Below are 20,440 nucleotides of genomic sequence, written 5' to 3' on the forward strand. Positions count from 1 at the left end.
CATGACAGGTCTACTTGGGATGGCTGGGGGCGTTTGCTGGGAGCAGAGACTTCCGTTCTTTGTTCCAGTGAGCAGTGCCCAGGGGTTGCAGGTTTGAGTATTCTTCTGGTTGGGCTTACCTGCAAGATACAAGCCCAGTTGATGAAACAATACAGATTGCAATGATGCAGACCTCTTCAGGGATGGATGAAGATGTGTTCTAGCGACTGTCCGAGCTTTCAGGTGATGACAGGCGCCATTCCAGTCGCAGTCAAAGCATCAGCTCCAGGACAGTTTTCCTTGATGTTAGAAAGTCGACAATTCAGCAGGAGGTGGCTTCTGGCACAAGCTGGCAACAAGTTCCGGGCAGGAATGCAGAACGGTGACTATTCTGACAAGGTAGCCCATGAGGGAGCTGGTCAGTCCAGAGCCACTTCCCAAGGCTCCGAGGGGGCTGGATCCTCAAGAAGAGGTTGAAAATAGTTGTCTCCCCGCCCCTCCTAGTCCAAGGGCTGAAGCACCGACTAGAGTCTTCGGAGATCAGGCGGGGATTCACCAGGCCAATCGCTAGAGGGGATGCTGGACCACTGCAGAAGTCATCCACGGGCTGCTCCTATTCGTTGGATCCTTGGCTCCAGCGTAGATATGGAGAATGGCTGCAGGAGTCCTCTTATCCAAAATAAGATCTAAAAGAAATTCAAAGCCTAGCAATGTTAAGGATCTACACCGTTCAAACAGCCAGTGGTTGTTCAATGAGGAAGAACCACTCTTTTCACATTTGCCCCAGACTAGACAGTCCCAGTCCTCTTCATGAGTGTTAGAGAGAATTCTCAAAAATGTGCTAATTCCCTCCACCTTAGAGACCCCCAGCAACTTTGCTGGATTTTCAGGACTTGATTTTTTCCACCTGGAGAAAGACCCTTTTTCCCCCACTATCTCATTTATTTTAATGTGATTTCTGACCTTTGTGTTTCTTTTGGTTATGGAGCCTGACAAACTCCATAGGCATCTTTTACATTGTGTCACAAAGTACCTTCAGTGCAGTGGCACGGGGAAGTCATTCAGATTTCCCAAAGGTTTGAATACCTTCTAAACTACTGTTTCTCAGGGCAGTAAAGTGAAATTGACTTTACTTACACATGTAACCTTTCTAGACCCAGCACACGCTATTTTACAATAGAGTGCTAGAGGGGTTACCTAGTATCCCCTTTGTCTAGCTTCTCATGTAACATTGTTTAGGTTACCCATTCCTCACTGAATGGCTGGTGGCAGTGGTTTCTTTTTAACTACCGTGGTGTGCATTTACCGCGGGCTGCGTTCGCAGCTGCAGTAAAGCATCCAAGGGTGCCTTTTTTGTCAAAATGACCCCGGTCGTCTTTTTTCACCATTTCTTTGTGGAAAGATCCTTCTTGAGATTTACTCTGTGCGCCAAACCAGGTTTGGTCCCATTGTTAGTTTTACCTTTGGCGGGATTCACGAGTGAAGCTTGCCTCTGGCTCCAGGGTGTCTGGGGTAGGCAGGAAGAGTGAGGTGCCCAAAACTTCCTGTGCCTAGACTCCTAGGAGACCTAAATGCACTCTGTGGTGATTGGCCGGCTGATTGTCCGGCAAGGACAGCCACGCTGGTGGGTGATTGACAGCTAGGCTGGGATGAATGGTAGAGAAATGAATAAAAGGAGACTTGGAAGGCCGAGTCGACCACTGGGCGAAGGAACCGAAGAAGAACTTGAAGAGTATGTCTGCTGCAACTCCTGGACTGTTGATTTGCATGGTGAAGCCCTGCTGGTGTGCTGAAACTTCAAAGTCGATCGACGATTAAGTTAGACAGAGAAGCCCCTGCAAGGACGACTTCTCCCTTTGAGTTGGTGGGACCAATCAACTTGTAAGCTAAGCCACCCGGACAACCATCTCGGAGTTGGTTGAATTTCCACAGAGTTGCTGCTGGAAACAGTCTAGCCAGGGAGAGGAACACTAGATTGTGTGCGTTGCTTTTAAGCTGGCCAAGAGCTCCAGGAAGATCCTCCGGACTCCCAGGAAACAGGACTGACCGAGCCCCCTCAACAGGATGCGGGACCCCAGAAGCAAGGAAAGTCCATCTCGACAGCCAGGAACCGCGGTGTGGCTATTTTTGCAGTAGACGCGAGGAGCTAAATTAACAGCCACTGAAAGCGAAGTTTGTCGGTTGCGAGCGTTCACCGTGCCAGTGCAGTGCAGGAGTCCCCTGATGTCCTCCCTCTTGTCCCCACGACTGAGGCACAGGAACAGTGAGATCTGCAGAGCTGCACAGGACTCTCAGCTGCATCTTTTCTTCATTTTAAAAAGGTACTGTACCAAGTCTAAGAGAACTTACCTCTTGCTGTAGAGTTGCTTGCATCTTCTACTACTCACAAGTCTAATCAGCTTGTGGCCCTACATTTGATTCTTCTTTTCTTCAAAAGAGTTCTAAAACATTGAGCAAATACTTTTCCATTAACCTACCAGAAGGGCTTCATCCTATATAAGACTTTTTGCCCATTGATTTTGGCCTAACCTATTGTACTGTGACTCGTCTGGAGGGGCTACAAAAGTATGTGCCTGCTTAAGAATATTTGTGGTCTCTTGTTTGTTCTAAATAATCTTTTCCTTTGACTCATTACTATATGATCCTAAATTCAACAGTGATATAGCACTCTAGCAATTGAAGTCATCTGAGGGTGTAGGTAGTGTCTGTGGGCCATCCCAAAAGGGTATCTACTGATTTAGAGATATTAAAAGAGTGTGTATTTGATGAAGTGTTATTTGAGTGTTACTATTATATTGCCCCTTCTGAAGAATGCTTATTCCAACTGACTGATAAATTAATAGTTTATTCAAGAAACCTTGAGTGTAAGAGTTTATTTGAATATTTGTAACTGTAAATCTCTGTGCAACTCCACTACAGCTCACATTGACCCCTCTTGAGATAAGCCTGGCTGCCCAACACGCTACCAAAACTGAAGTACAAGCTTATACCAAAGGTTGTGTTTCCTATACCTGTAGTAAGAGCTGTTTGTAGTGTTCCGAGAGGGTACTGCTTACAAACTTTTCCCAACAATGGGACATACGCAAAGGCTCACTGCATGACATAAGGTATTTGCTGAGAATGCAGGAAGAAGGCCAAACTCCAATATGGTCTAAGAACAAGCGAAAATCTTGTGGCACAGCCATTTCAGGGCACTAGACATGGTTAGTATTCATACGCAGTAAGCGCGAATGTGCACACCAAACATAATGCAAAAACCTAACTGTTGCCATCAGCTTGTCATTGGGCACATATGAACATAACCAAAATAACCATGTGGAAAAAGTTATCCCCATTGCACTGCAAGGTGCATTGTGCAATGTAAATATATGAATTCCAACGGGGAGCATTAGGGAGATTGTTCATATTTAGGCCAAATCCCATCTACCTTTAAGACACCCAGCACTTTTTGCTGGACATATGGATTTGTTCCGTTCCACTCAGAGGAGCAGTTTTCCAACTCACTCATTCATTCATTCTTTTTCTCAGACCATGGAACCCTTGTTAGTTATGTTTTACTTTACTAGTCATGTATTCCTACATTTTTTCTAAAAGGCATCTGTGATTAACTTTTGCAGCATATAGCAACTTTTGAGCAGTGTGTCTGGGAGCCCTTTTTTATCCTTTTATTTTTCTTGTAAGCTACTGTTCCCAAGCCTAGGGGGATACTTTTTATCCTTCTAACCTTTTTCTTTGAGAGATCGGATCAGCACACACTACCTCAAGTAGAGTGCTGAGGGGATACGTAGGATTGCCTCTGCTCCAGTTACATTTATGTTACAGAAACAAGCAAACCTGAATGGCTGGTGGCAGTGAACGTGTTCTACCGGCTTTCGTGTCATTTCTACTTGCAGGCTGTCTTCACAGCTGCGGTAATAGACAGAAGGGTCACCATTGACCCACAATGGAGGCAGTTTTCTTTTTTCACCATTTCTTGTGCCCTGTCCCTTCTTGGTCCTTCTGCTGTCCTGTGTGGGGGAGGTCCCATTTGACCTTTGTCTTTGGAGCGAATTCTTTTTGAAGCAGGCCTGGAACCAGTTACAAAGTTTGAATGTTGTATGAAAGTTCATTGGCTAGGCTCCTGGATAAAAGAAGAGGCAAAAAGACAAGTCGGCCACTGGAACAGAAGAACCGAAGAAGACAACAACCAAAGACGCCTGCAGCACCATCCAGCAACCGGAGAAGTGACTGCTGCTGTCCTGACCCCATTTTTAAATTGGCAGGAAACTACCAAGAATACTACTTCCTCCCTTGGACTGGTGGGCATAATCAGTCCTAAGTCAATTCAAGCCATCCCACGACAAGCTGCGACCTTCCCGGACTACAAACCACTAATACCCATGGACGTCGAGCCAGTGTAGTGTATTGTATTGTCTTGCCACAAACGAACGCTCCTGAAACTCTGGTGGAATCCTGTTGGACCTCCAGAGAAAAGATTCCTTTTAAAGTACCCTCACCAGAGTGCAGGACCAAGCCAGCGAGAAAAATCGACCGGATGAGCAACATTCTACATTTACTTTTGCGAGCAGGCACCAAAACCACATATCTGCATTGGAGAATCCTTTGCTGGGAGTCCACTCTCTCAACTGCTGCTGCGAAATCCCTTCCAGAGTACCTCCTTTCCGATTCTGGTGTTTGTGTGTTCGCCCATGCACGTTCGTCTAGTCTACATTTGTGCAAGTTCAGGAGCTTTTCCCGAATTCCCGGAACCATTTTTACCAACAAAAGCTTGCTACTTCATTGTAACTAAAGAATAATCTGGAACTTTGCCTTTTCTACAGATGTCCCTTTCCTGCTTTATCTGGCTTTGGAGAACCCCTATCTAGATAGGGACCGACTGCTGTTACAAGTCTTGAAAAGTGCTTATTTGTGAATGTTGGTCATACATGTTATTCCTACAACAGAAATGAGTTACTATAACAGTGGTTTTACTTACCTTCGAATTGCCAAGTCTTTACATTTTGGTTTACTCATCCAAAGTATCGCATTGGTTTTCTATTGTGTTCATTAGCTTTGAAATAATACTTACGTTATCTACAGATGTATCGGTGTCTTGTGTATATATACACACACAAATACCTATTTTGATATAAAACAAGTGTATAAGTGTTTCTTTAGGCCCATGTATATTCCAAGTTCTTTGCACTTACCTACAGCTTACATCTCCCTCGCAAGAGAAGCCTGGCTGCTCTGCCATACTACCAAAACCTTGTGTAGTAGACTTATACTAGATTGTTGTGGCTCTGTATACCAAAAGACCTGCCATAAGTGGACTTTAGAAAAACTTCCCTAAAAAAGGGAAACAAAGTGTCCTAGTACTGATAGTCTGAAGGATGAGCGAGTTTTCCCATAACAAATTAGCAAAAGGGAAGTGAAGTTCAAGGCTCTACTTGCCTTCAAAAAGGTAAGGACAGGAGAAAAGAAAACAGAGCAAAAAGAATGGGGTTCCATAGACTAATGGCATATGCTCAATTGTGAAGTCAAAGCATTCAAGACTTATGCACCACCTCACCTACTTGGGATGCTCTACCTTCATGTTCATTAGCCACTAGAGCTTATGGTCAGTCTGCAGAGTGAAGAGTCCCAAAAAGGTAGGTTCTCAGTTTCCATCGGGCACACACAATGGAAAACCTACCCACGCTCTCGGGACTTAAGCTAGTGACTGATGAAACATATGGGATGCTCCCACTTTTTTTCATCCAACAGTGTCTGAGGCATCTGTCGGCACTATGCAAGGTCTCCGTCAGGCCCCTATTCTCAGGACGCCTGAATGCCAAAGGGAATACTTTAGGCCTTGGAAGGACTTCTCACACCAAGTGACTTTCTTGGGTTACTATGGAATAGTGAGGGCAGTTAGAGGAGCAGCTATGGTGCCACAGACTGCCAAAAAATACCTGTCATATCGAGCGAGGCCAAGAAAGGCTCTCACCTGGGTTTGCAGAGTTTCACTCTCCTCCTCCTCCTCCTCGTCAGAGGCTAGAAGCAAAGCTCCTAGTTCTAGTCTGGAAACAGAAGCCTGCAGATGGTTAGTGGCCTGCTTGGGGTTGCCCAAGCCCACTAAATAATTGACCTCTCAAAGTTTACCCATAAGTACCTAATAGGCTATTGGGGATACTTCTATGATATTAGGCTATCTGTGAAAGCTGAATTTAAAAGTGCGCCCAACATCTTTTATGTGAAAGTTGAATTTAGATGTGTGCCCAATAGCTTCTGAAGGAAAGTTAAATATAGAGGGGCGCCCAACAGCATCGCTGTGGAAGTGAACTTAGAAGTGTGCCCAATATCCTAATAGTCTAATACAGTGCCTGGTTGAACCGACTAATCTTCCTAATAACCTCGCTGTGCAAAGTTGATTTTAGATTCATGCCCAATACCCTCCCTGTATAAAGCCGAATTGTGAGAAGTGTGCCTATTAGCGTGCCCTAATTGAACCGACTAGTGTCCAGAATAGTCTCTCTGCGCTTAGTTCAATTTAGAAGTGTACACGACAGCATTGAGGTTAGAAGCGTGCCTAAATATCCGTTCTGCGCAAAGTCTAAGTTAGAAGTATACCTAATAGTATATCTGTGTAATGTAGAATTTAGAACTGTGCCTAATAGTCTAATATCCCCTCTATACAAAATTGAATCTAGAGATAGACATAATATCTCTATACAAAATTGAATCTAGAGGTAGACCTAATAGCATGTCTGTGTACAGTTGAATCTAGAAGTGCACCTAATAGTCTAATATCATCTGTGTAATGTAGAATTTAGAACTGTGCCTAATAGTCTAATATCCCCTCTATACAGACCTAATACCAGCTCTGTGTGCAGTTGAATTTAGAAGTGTACCTAATAAGTACCTAATATCATCAATGTGTGCAGTCGAATCTAGAAGTGCACCTAATAGTCTAATATCATCTGTGTAATCTAGAATTTAGAACTGTACAGTTGAATCTAGAAGTGCACCTAATAGTCTAATATCATCTGTGTAATGTAGAATTTAGAACTGTGCCTAATAGTCTAATATCCCCTCTATACAGACCTAATACCAGCTCTGTGTGCAGTTGAATTTAGAAGTGTACCTAATAAGTACCTAATATCATCAATGTGTGCAGTCGAATCTAGAAGTGCACCTAATAGTCTAATAGCATCGCTGTGCAAATTGAACTTGGAAGTGTGCCTAAAGCGTGCCCACTCTCAATTTAGAACTACAATTAGAAAGCCCTCCTAAATTCCACCTAAAAGCTCGTACCAAGCATGAGTACACCCACTCCAGAGTGTCGGAAACGACCACCGCGGACCGCCCCCCACTCCCCGATCTGCCTTCCCTCCGGTCCCCACCTTCCCAAATCATCCCACTATCCGTCAAATTCTCCACCATTCCCGTCTCCAAACACCAAGCCAGAGGGGCACGATGGCGAGCCAACCACCCTAAGACCACTCCTCCCCTGAACCCCACCACCGTCCAGCCAACGTTAACTATGCCCGCTCCCCTCACTATCATACCAGGCACACCCCGCCCTGCCATCATCCACCTCCCGCCTTGCCCACAAACCCCCGCCACCTTCCCCCACCGACCGCACCTTTTCCCCTCCCTAAAAACTGCACACCTAGCCCTACAAAGACCCGAAGCCGCATCCCTCTCCCCCTCCTACCCTCTCTCACACTCCAATCGCACTCCAATCGCAACAAAGAAACTAAAGAGGAAACGCACCTGGTACCCCTCAATCTCTCAGCACTCTTCGCCTCCCCTGTCTCGGCCCACCACCTCATTCCCCCAATCACCTCCTTCCCCTGTGGCTTCACCCTTCCTGAAACCCTGCTTCCTCGATTTCTCATCAAGTGCAACTGAAACTCCTAGCCGCCCACACCCCACCTTCAAATCCCCCGAACCAAACCTGATCATCCTAACACACGCAGCCACCCAATCCCGCCCAAAGGCCGCCAATTTTTCTGCTCGCCCACTATTCCCCATCGACCATCACCCACCCTACCCCTCTCCAGCTTCCACTCTCCCTGCCACCACCCCCTTCCGCTCCAGCCCCGAAACCAACCTCGCCTACCAATGTGAACTGCATCCCATTTAATGCCCGATCCGTTGCAAAAAACAGACACTGCATCTTTAACCTCCTCTCCTCCGACAAACCAGACCTGGTTTTCATCACCGAAACTTGGTTCTCTGACGACTTCGCCCCAATCGCTAATGAAGCCCACCCCCCAACAACTCCCTCATCCCAATGAACCGTCCCTCCAGAGGGGGAGTAGCATTTGTCTTCAAATCTCTCTTCCATGCCTCAATCATCGACAACCAACCTTCCATTCCTTCCTGCGAATCTCTCATCGTTAAACTATCCCTCTCCCCGTCGCTCTCACACAGCTTCCTATTAATCTACAGGCCCCCTGGCTACGATAGACAATTCGCAAACAACATCTGCGACTCCATTGCCACCCTTCAACTAAACCATCCCAACCTCACCCTTCTTGGAGACTTCAACATATGGCTCGACATCCCCACCAACCCTATGACACACTCTCTGGTTGACGGTTTAGAAGCAATTAACCTCCAACCCCACATAAATGGCCTGACTCACTATAAAGGACACACTCTCGATGCCATCTTTAGCTCCAACACCCAGATTCATTTAAACCCCCGCACCCCTATCATCTGGTCCGATCACTTCATTCTCTCGTTCGCCATTCACTCACCCGACCCCCTTCCCGTACTCTAATCTGAACCTCTGAATCTACGCAAATGCTGGAAAAAACGAATAATCGTCCCGGACCTAGCCGACGCACTCCTCCAGTCTCCACCACCTACCTGCCAACTCAAACAGCTAACCCCCGACGCCTTTGACTCATGGTTCAACACATCTCTGATACGGCTCACATCCCCTTGCAAACCATCAACCCGCCGTGGCCTCTTCCCCAGATGGTTCACCCCGGAGTTGAAGACCACTAAACAACTGTATAAAACCTAGAACGCATATGGAAGAAAGAGAAAACCCCAGAGAGCAGGGCAATCTTGGCCCGACACCTTTACCAGTACAAGGCCGAAATCAGAAAGCAAAAAAAGCCCACTACAACTCCCGAATCCTAAACTGCAAAAACCCAAGCAAAGAACTCCACAAAATCATCTCTGAATTCACCAAACCGGCTTGCACCACGACTGTCCCGACCCCCTCACAATCTCTGTTCGACTCACTCTCCCTCCACTTTTACACCACGGCTCTCAAAAGAACAAATACTCTAGCCACCAAACTGGCTCGCTTACATCCAGCTGCCAATTCTCCCCCATACCGGCCAGCCCACCAGCCAGGACCACTACGCAACCAACGTTCGAATCCTTTAGCCCAATATCAGCAGAGCAATTTCTCAAACTTCTTTCTGCCCGCAAACCATCTGGATCTCCGCTGGACCCTTGCCCAGCCTCAACCCTCAAAGAAATGTTTGCTTCCACCTGCGCAGGAGAACACGCAAGATCCATCATAAAGGCCTCCTTATCCTCTGGTATCTTTCCCCGACGCACTCAAAACGGTTCATGTCAAACCTCTAATTAAAAAACCTTCGCTCGACCCCCTGGAGCCCAAAAACTACCGCCCCATCTCAAACACCAGGTTCCTTGCCAAACTCATTGACCGAACCGCCTACTCCCAACTAAATGCCTTTGTCGAAACCAACAACCTCCTTGATCCCGCACAATCAGGTTTCAGAGCCCGTCACGGAACAGAAACCACCCTAACCTCAATCTGGGATTACCTTAAAATGACAGCAGACTCCACGGGATGCTCCGCACTAATCCTTCTTGACCTATCCGCCGCCTTTGACACAATCAATCACTCAATCCTCCTAGACCGCCTCCACTCCCTAGGAATCCGTGGAACCGCTCTTAAATGGATAGCTTAATTTCTCAAAGATAGGTACCAAATAACGACACTCTCCACCTACACCTCCCAAGCAAGACCAGTCGACACAGGAGTCCCACAAGGAGCATGCCTATCCGCCCTCCTATTCAATCGCTACTTAATAACCCTCCCACTGATAATTCATTCACACAACAGCCTGTGCTACAACTACGCCGATGACACTCAACTAATTCCAAAACTCCTGAACTCAACACCCAACTCCCGACCTGACCTGACCTCCTGCCTCCTTGACATAGAACTCTGGATGTGCCAAAGCCACCTCTCGTTAAACCCCTCCAAAACGGAAATCATGATATGTGGCAACGCAGAACTTCTTCCGCACCCGCTTCCCTGGCCATCCGCCATGGGCAACTTACCAACCCCCTCCAACTCAGTGAAAAATCTTGGATGCACCCTTGACTCCGACACTCTCACGCCAAGTCAACAACGTCTCAAAGTCCTGCCACTACCACCTTAAAACCCTTAGGCGCATCTTTCCATATCTCTCCTTTCCCAACAGACTCTCCGCAGTCCAATCAATCGTTATATCAAGACTGGGCTACGCAAACCCCCTATACCTCGGAGTCCATGCGTACCAACTGAATAAACTCCAAAAGGCACAACATGCGGCTGCCAAACTATTACTTGCGCTCAGCCCGAGAGACCACATCTCCCCAGCCCTTAAGATGCTGCACTGGCATCCAGTAGCCCGAAGGGTGACCTTCAAAACCTTATGCATCTCCCATCGAGCATTGCATAAAACCGGACCTCAATATCTCCAACACAAGCTAAAACCCTACCACCCCCCTCGCACCAGCCGGCCTCCTAGTCATACCCAAGACAAATTCAGTCAGGTTAGGCGGGTCATCATTCTCAACCTTGGCCCCCACGCTGTGGAACTCACTCCCACCCCACATCCCTAACTGAGGATTTAGCGTCCTTCTGCAAACTGCTGAAAACCTGGCTCTTCCCCTAAAACCAACCGGTACTAAATTAGCCCAAACAGCATCTCAGTGACACCAATCCAACAAACTACCTGATGTAAGAAATTGACAGCCAATTAACCCCCAATATAAACTAGAAGGACAAACAGAATTAAACAAATAAAGTAGATCAAAGCAGCGAAATGGTTAATAAGAGTAAATCTTATGGAATCAATAACGAGAATTAAACTGCTAAAATTGACAGAATGCAGGTGGAGTGAAAGAAGTGGATGAAACAGTTAGAATGGATGAAGCAGGCAGAACAGATGAATGCGCTGAGTGGAAGAATGCATGAATGGAAGAACAAATAACTATATAGTTCGAATAAGTGTGGCAATCAAATGAACATGTAGATCGGATGAGTGTATAGAACTGATAAACATGTTTAACGGATGAGTATGTAGAGCGGACGAGCGTGTATCGCAGATGAGTCCGCAAATACAGAGAAGCGAGTAGAACGCAGGAATGCGTAAACCAAACGAGTGTGTAGAACAGAGGAGTATTGTGGCGCGGATGAGTATTTAGAGTGCACCAATGTGGATAGCGGATGATTACGGAAGTGCTGTGAGTGTGTAGGTAACCGGAGCAGATGAATGTGCAAACCTGGCGAGTGTATATGGGGCGGACAAGTGTATATGGGGCGGACAAGTGTATATGGGGCACTTGGGTGTACGGGGCACTTGGGTGGACGGAGCGGATGGGTGTACGGACCAAATGAATATATGGAGAGGATGAGTGCGCATGGCAGACGAGGGTATAGAACAGATGAGTGTATGAGTTGAAGTTATAGAACAGGATATTACCGTTGGATGCATGAAAAGCACGAGTGCGGAAAGGGGACGGGTGCGGAAAGGGGACGGGTGCGGAAAGGGGGTAAGTGAGTAGCGCGGATGAGTGTGTAAATTTCAGAGCAGCGAGTAGAATGCAGGAATGCGCAAACCAGACGAATGTGCAGAACGGATAAGCGTAAACCGGATGAGTATGTAGAGCCCACGAGTATGGATAGCAGATGAATAAGGAAGTGCGGAGAGTGTGTAGATCGTCAGAGCAGATGAATATACAGACCTGGCGAAACTATAGAATGAATGAGTGTATAGAGCACTTAAATGTATGGAGTGGATGAATATATGGAGTGGATGAATGTATGGAGTGGATGAATGTATGGAGTGGAAGAGCGGACGAGTGAACGGAGTGAGATGAGAGTACGGTGCGAGATGAGAGTACGGTGCAAGATGAGAGTACGGTGCGAGATGAGTATGGAATGGATGAGTGCATGGAGCGGGATGAGTGCATGGAACGGAGCAGACTAGTGCACGCGGGGTGGACCAGAGTATATTATACCTGACTGGGGTGCACGGAGTGGATATGTGTGCACGCTATGGACTGGAGCGCATAGAATGGGACGTACATAGTATGGTTTGGAATGCAGAGAACGTTGGAAGAGCACATAACCCACCATATCACACCACCACGCTTACTCTCTCCTTTACATCACCACTCAACTAGAACAGAGTGATACTATGACACCATTCGGTCTAACTGTTCTCATACCAACATCCGCCGCTTACTCCACATCACTCTGAATAAACACTGCTGGTTTTACACCCCCAGCCAGGCGTTCTCCTCAGGCCCAACGCAGCCACAACCGTTCTGGATAAAACCTGCCAGAACTAACACATTCTCCTGGTCCCTCAACCACCACACCTACCGCTAAGAAGCAGCTATTACACGAATACCGCATGAGCTGCACAGATAACCGGTGCTCACATGCACCTTTGACTCCCTCTACTGATCTGACCTTCGGTTCTCAAGGGCGTTCAACCTACCAGCGCCTTCAGACCATACCAATGGTATATAAGGCGCTATAGAAGTGCAAAATAACATAACAATCTTGAAAGGTCCAATCCATTTGTCCTGCAAGGCCCTCTGCCTTGTAGGTACCATAACCAAGATAAGCTGGTCTGGAGTAAACTCCACCATGTTGGCCTTCTGTTCATGACAATGCTTGACCAGAGCCTGACCTGCTTTCATGTTTTCTGAAGCTTCTGCCTTCAGCAGTGCCATCCTCTTCCTGAGGCTCAGCACAGCCAGCTACTCACTGGCTGTAGAAGTAGCACTCTGCAACTGTCATGACCCTTGCCCCTGGCCCTCACTGGCAAGTCAGCCTTCCAATTAGGGCCAGGTCAAAGGCTTTAAAACCTCATCCAAGACTCTCTTGGAGTCAGTCCTGGCGCCTTTGGCGCCAGGCTCATAACCATCACGATGACCAACATTAGAATGGCACTATTTACTTGGGATTATTTAATTTGGGGGTGGGGGGATTTCAGCCAACATGGAGGCACACACATAGCTCAGTTACAAGGAACTGAGCTATGCGGTCTAGTCTTTTGGGTGTGGCAGGCCTGGGACTACTTTACCTGGACTACTTTTCCTGAGACTATTTAAACCGCACTCAAACAGCAGAACATGCTTTGCGTCATTCTGCTGTGGGCAGCTAACGCTCACCGTGTCCTGTTCTTTGATGCCAGTTTACCTGAAACCAACAACCTGCAGAAAGAGAAAGAACACTACGAAACTTACCTGGAACAGTATCCTGTCTTCAATCCATCGCCGACCACTCACCTGAAGGTACACCGCATGCATTCTGGAATACCATAACCTGGAAAGAGGGGAAAGAAAGACAGCATCAGTAAGAGTTTATTCACGTTTCCTCCCAAATGAATAAAGCCACACAATTCTTACCTGGGTAGTCATCTTCTGGTCAGTGTCATTGCTGGAACATTACGGCACTCATCAAGGAACATCGCAACCTGCAAGGAGAGAAAAGACACAGGTTAGCAATATAAAAGCCGAAACAGCACTGCGCATTGCGCATTACTCACCGGACAGCATCGCGCACACCGCGCTTTCGCCTACCGGCCCATGCTAATCTTCAAACTGCATGACAACACCAAAATACCTTTCCTTACCTAAAAGGAAATAAGCAAGACATTATTCGAACTAAGAGGAACATAAGAACTGCATATAATGACTGTAAATCTGCAAACCTACGGAGTCGCAGCAGACCTGGATTCCCACAGGGGGGCTTGCACCGGTTAAGTAACTTGGTCACTGCTCGCCCCCCACATCTATGTGCCCCTGCCACGAGGAGCAGGACGGAGAATCCACCTTTTACAATATTAAGGTGAGGAGAGGGCCCAAGTGGGAGGAAGGAGTTGAGGCCAAGGGAGGTGGGAAAACACAGACAATCTGGTATTGAATCCAGCTCTCCTATATTGCAGACCCATCTTTAACCAGAGGCCTTACCAAGGGACCGGGAGAGGGTTCGAGAGTGCAAATCATCCAACCAGGGCTGGGTGGCATTCCCATGGATACCAGGTGAGTGCAACACCAACCCTTCATCCAGTAAGAGGCCCTTAAAGTTGTTTAAAGGGGCTGAACCCCAAACCCCTACTTGAGGGAGCCCTCTATAAGCAAAGAGAAGGCATGGCAGTAGAAGGTGCCACTTTCTTCCAAGGGGTTCCTCTAAAGCACCAATCATGCTCTTCATAGCATGGTTAAACCTCTCCATCAATCCATTGTTTTGGGGATGGGGATGGTAGGCTGTTGAGAACTGGTCACTCTGCAGTTCTTCCACATGGTCTGCATGTAGTGGGACAAAGTTGGATCCCCTATCAGATATGACCTCCTTAGGAAAACCGACTCTGGTAAAGATACCAAGGAGGGCCTTAGCCACTGCCTGAGCAGTAACAGCTCACATAGGTATGGCCTCAGGATATCTGGTAGCAGGATACCTGGTATCATGGGCTACCATAACCAATATAAATCGGTTGCCTGAGGAAGGTGGAGGATCTAGGGTACCAACAAGGTCAATCCCCACCCTCTCAAAAAGGTACTCCAACCACAAGGAGGGGCACTACACATTCTTGGACCCACTCTTGCCAGGTCCGAGAAGTGTAGCAGCTCCTACAGAATGTATTCACATCAGCCCCCATTTTGGGCAAGTAGAAGTACAGAGATAACCTCTCTTTGGTCCCCTTAAAACTCAAGTGGCCAGCCACAGGGATCTCATGTGGTAACTGTAGAACTTCTGTCTCACTTCTTGGGGCACTACCATTCTCCTGTAGTCCCCTGGGGTAGACTCAGTTGGTTCACTGTAGATGAGGCCATCCCTCACAGTAAAGCCTATGCTTCCCTGGCTCTTGCCCTTCCAGCTGAGAAGCTGTCTGCTGGTGCACACCTTCTTGAGAGGGATCTCCCTTTATCCTCTGCTGAAGTCTGCCCTAGAGGGTCCACCTTCTGCAAGTAAAGTCTTCAGCTCAGGATGGTATCTAGGATCCAGATCTCCAACGCAGGGAAGGTTTTCTTCCAGCTATGCGTCACCAGTAGCTGACTCCAGAGCTTTGTTGATCCTCTCACTCTGCCTCAGCTGGGGAAGGGGGGGGGGAGGGGGTCAATGAGGTGACCTGGGAACCTGGGACAGTCCTCTCTGGGATGTTCTTGTCCTATGAAGAGGTTTAGGTTTGAGACCCTTCTTTCTCCCAGAGACTTTAGATTTCTCTTTTGTCGCTTTCTTGGAATTAGAAGGGTGGCATTCCTGTGGACTGGAGGTATTGGACATATCAACCTCAACTGACAGAATCTCAAGGTTTCCTCTCGGTTTGCTCCTGCTTCTTTTTGCTGGGAGGTACAACTCCAGGAGTTTACAAATCATTTCCCAATAGGACTCTCCCTGGCACTTCATTCTGTACACGGACAAGTATTCTAACAGTCATATTATTGCACTGGATGAGAGCTGGTAGAATAGGAACCATTTGTATAGGGTCTCCCGCAAGTTTAGTGGGGCCTTTGGGTGCCTTGCCTACATACTCAGGTTTGAAAAAGCTTTCATCTACCGCTGTAATGCTTGCCCCTGTGTCTCTGATGGCAGGGGTTTCCAGACCATTTACAAGAGCACTGTCCTTATAATATTCTGTCAACATTCTGTTGTTCCGGTTAGGCAGAATTGCATGCAGTACCCTCTGGGACCACCACATACAAGCAAAACCAACCTTTGGTATAAGTCTGTACTACACAGTTTGTGGTAGCGAGCTGAGCAGCCAGGCTCATCTCAAGAGGGAATGTGAGCAGTACACGGATGTTACACAGAGGTCTTACACTCACAGTGGTTCAAGTAGACACTTACATTTAATATACAGTCATTTAGAAAACATTCACTAAAAGGAGGCAACTCATTATACACAAAATATACTTCAATACCAAACCAATACGTTTGAGTAAATTAGGCTCCCCTGAAATAGGAGCAAAATGGCATTTCAGTTATTTTGAATGGGAGTAAAAAGGCACAAGTTAATAGAATAGATCACAAACACTTTCCTAGTCAGTGCAAATAGTTTCAGTTCACTAGAGGACTCGATTAAGTTCAATAGGCCTAGGCCAAAGCAATGGGCTAGTGTCTTGGGTAGGAAAGAGCAGTTCTTGTAGTAAACGGTAAAGTCTTTGCCAATGTTCTCAGAAGTAATTTGTACGAAAAAGAATCATATGTTGGGTCACAAGCAGATTAGGCCTGCAAGTTGGGAAAGGTTCACGAACTTCACCGCGAGAGGCAAGTTCTCTCAATCGGGTTGGCACAGTACCGGAGACATTGGTTCCTGGCAGTTCCTGCAGATCTCACTGTTCCTGAGCCTCAGTCGTGGGGACAAGAGGGAGGACGTCAGGGGACTCCTGAACTGCACGGGGATGGGTCAGACAAGCTGGCAAAATGGAAGATCATCGGTTTGAGTAGCTGTCGTCAAGCACACAAGCTGGTGTCCAGGTGGCTTACGAGTTGATTGGTCGCACCCACTCAAAGGAAGAAGTCGTCCTTGAAGGGGCTTCTCTGTCGAGATGAACTTGGCGATTCAGACCTGCAGCAGGGATTCACCGGGCAAACCAACGGTCCAGGAGTTGCAGCAGCCGTCCTCTTCCAGCTCGTCTTCGGTTCTTTCGTTACAGTGGTCGACTCCGCTTTCCAGTCCAAGAGACTCTCCTTTTAAATAGTTTTCTCCCTTTCATTCCAGCCTAGCTGCCACTCACCCAGCAGGGTGGCTGTCCTTGCTGGACTGTCAGCCAACCAATCACGCCAGAGTGCATTTGGGTCTCCTAGGAGACTAAGCACAGGGAGTTTCGGGCACCTCCCTCACTTCCTGCACACCCCAGACATGCAGACGCCAGAGGCGGTCTTCAGTCCTGAAGCCCGCCAAAGGCATAGAAACAAAAAGGAACCAAACCTAGTTTGGCATGCAGAGAAACTCTAGAAGAACCTTTCCAAAATGACATGGCGAAAAAAGAAGACTGGGACCCGTTTTAACAAAGGGGCTAAGGCGCCATCTTGAAAAACATGGCTCCTGCGATTTTTAGCAGCCAGTGTTCACGGACAGGAAAAATCATGGTAGTTTGTTGTAAAACCACTGCCACCAGCCATTTCGATGGGAAAGGGTAGTAATTGACTGCTACATGAGTTTCGAGACATAGGGGATACTAGGTAATCCCTCCAGCACTATAGGAAGATAGTGTGTGCTGCGTCTAGGAATTTAAAAAGACTAGTAAAGTCAATTTAACCTTACATTCTCTGGGAAACAGTAGTTTATCCCAGAGAAGGTATTTAAACATTTGGAAAGTCTAAAAAGACATCCCTGTGTCACTGCACTGAGGGTGCTGTGTAACACATGAAAAGATGCCTATGGGGTTATCTTAAAACCCCATAATCAGAGACCACAAGAGTAAACAACAAACATCAAAATACATGAAAGAGTGGGATAAAAAGGCTCACACTATTTCAAGGTAAATAAATCAAGTCCTCAAAAGCAAAGTTTCTGGGGGTCTCTAAGGTGAAGAGAATTAGCACATTTATGAGAATTCTCCCCAACAGCAGCCTCTTTGGATGCAGAGAAGGCCTTTGATTCTGTGTCCTGGAAATAACTATTCACGGTTCTTAGACGTTTTCGGATAGGTCAATACGGTATCCATCGATTTTTATTGTGCCAAATAGATACTGCGGCAAAAAATATGTATTTCTTTCTTTTACATTGTGTGACACTATATACGTGTAGGGTGGGTTAGGGTAGTCATTTATTTAATGGGGAGTATGGGGGAGCTGCAGAAGTCTCCCCCGCAAATAAAATGCAAAAAAAGGTTTAAAAACACATTTTGGCTGCAATAAAAAATAAATATATCACATAGAACCGGTCAATACATCCTGCCAAGGATTTGTCTTTTGTATAAAATCAGCCCACAGCGAGAATCCATATGAACAATACACTATCGCCGAGCATATTCTTAGAGGGGCAGAAGGAGGGGCGCATCAGGGGTGTCCCCCTCACTGCTCCTCTTTGCACTCACAACAGAACCACTGGCGGCACTCATAAGGCAGAGACATGGCCATAGGGGTATACATATAGCTGGTGGCCAGCACAGGTGATTTTGTTAGGTGTCCAGTCAAAGGATTGAATACAAAAGGTTCGAATGCAAAAGGTGAGAGTCAATAGGATCGAAAACAAAGGTTTGAATGTATTTTTTTTAAATATATTTTTGGGGTTTCAGTATAGGTAAAAAAAAAAAAAAAAATGTTTTACCACAAAAACGGGAGTACACATTTTCGAACCTTTACTTTTCGATCCTTTTGACTCGATACTTTGACCTATAACCATTTCGTTATATGCTGATGACACCTTATCTTGCTCCCATAATGTAGGACGTACACAAATTTGACATACTCAGGTTACAGGGTCAATAGGGCCAAGTCGGAGCTTCTCCATTTGACTGATGCAAGACCTTATGAGGTTCAGATGGGCCGCATCCTGTTTTCCGTAAAAACGTCTTAATTATAAGGAGTACATACCGCAATTAACTGCGAAATTGAAGATATGGGTTGTGCTCCCAATTTCTACAAATGGGCGGCTGTTGACGAGGGTAGTTCTCCCTAAGCCATATATATTTTTTCTGTAACATATCTATGTGGCCCGGAGGTCCTTTACGTCGTTGAGGTCCCCATCGGTAGAGTTTCTCAGCAGCGTGGAGGTGACCAGGATGAGCTGGGAGAAGATGGTGGAACCATATGAGCGGGGTGGCTAGCTGCACCCGACTTCAAATTATTTTACCTGGTTGCACAAGCACAATATGCAGGGTAGAGGTATTATTCCACTCGCTTGCCATGGAAAAATATGGGGGTGCATGTACACACCTGAAAGCAGTGATCATTAGTGATAAATAGGTTGACTCCTGCACTTATAACCCTGTACGTACTACTGTAATTGTCGATCAAGGCTTTGTCGTAGACTGGGTGTAACTGTTCTATACAACAGGGCAGAACAGTTATGGAATTTCCCAGACATTGCCCCATCATTTCATAGGGATATACATAAATCCTGGGGGACAGGGAGCAATTGGTGCTGGGAGACTTTTCTGATGGCTGCCAGTGAATTCACTGATAAACTGGGTAAGAAGATTATGGCCGTCCTTCCCTTTGGAGCCAGAGTTGCATCCATGTACTGAAGCAATTGCTTTTTGGGGGGGTAGGGGGGCCGGGGGTTAATCTAGATGCATGGTACCAGGCTATATAGTTTCGTCCAAGCAAGCCAGTGTGCGTTACAGATGGGAGTGGGATTTGGGACATGAACTTTCTGATGCACAGTGGAAGAGATGTTGCCTCTTAACGAAAGTAGTGTCAAGGTGCGCCAGGTACATGTTCATCCTATTCAAGCTACTGAATCACCACCTTCACTATGTGCCGGTTCAAATGGCCAGGTTCACCCCAGGGAGGGGGGCGGGAGGGGGGGAAATCAGTGATGCTTGTATGAAATGTGGGATGTCCCCAGCTAATACCTTTCATATGTTCTGGGCGTTTCAGAAGGCTGCTTCCTTTTGGGTTCAAGGGGCTGAGGCTCTGATGGACATAGCGGATATCCCTCCTACAAATGTCTCACATTAAATACTTTCTGGGGGATATTGGTAAAGTGTCACAGGTAACAAGGAGACCTTTTAATGTGGTCTGTATTATTGCTAAATGATGCTTTCTCCGATACTGGAAGGCCAAAGCTGACCCAACATTTGCAGAATGGCTGAGAGATCAGGTTTATACCAGTGAGAGGGAAGAGACCTTCACTGCCATGGTGACTCCAGTGTGCCGACCTAAAAATAGCTGAGAACCATTGAGGATATACCTCCACAGCTCTTAACAGGAGGAAGATAAACCCCCCCCCCCTCCGCTGCAACAAGGGGGGCGGGGTGGTGATTAGGAGGCACGTGTCCTAGATATAGCACTGGGATCGTGTGCAAACTCATGGTTGATCACAAACAAAAGCTTTATTAGATTGCATATATCGTGTTTCAATCAGGTTATTTGTATTACCTGCCTTTTCTTTCTAAATAAAGCTTAAAAAAATAAATGTTAAAAAATCCATAAGGGGAAACAAAGATTCCCACTACTGCTGGTCTGAAGGACTAGTCCGTTTCCCAATACCGAATGAGCAGAGGCAAGCGCTGGCTTCAAAAAGTCAGAGGAGAATCAAAAACA

General features: G+C 46.7%; 1 protein-coding gene across 2 annotated transcripts in view; it reads right to left on the bottom strand.

The window, feature by feature from the left end:
• The window catches only part of PRPS1 (phosphoribosyl pyrophosphate synthetase 1), a 167,368-nt gene that overhangs the window by 114,413 nt on the left and 32,515 nt on the right, over positions 1-20,440 (bottom strand). The gene's annotated exons all lie outside the window — the stretch shown is intronic.

This window comes from Ambystoma mexicanum, chromosome 5p (genome assembly GCF_040938575.1).
Source record: "Ambystoma mexicanum isolate Mex_15411 chromosome 5p, UKY_AmexF1_1, whole genome shotgun sequence".
Taxonomy (NCBI): Eukaryota; Metazoa; Chordata; class Amphibia; order Caudata; family Ambystomatidae; genus Ambystoma; species Ambystoma mexicanum.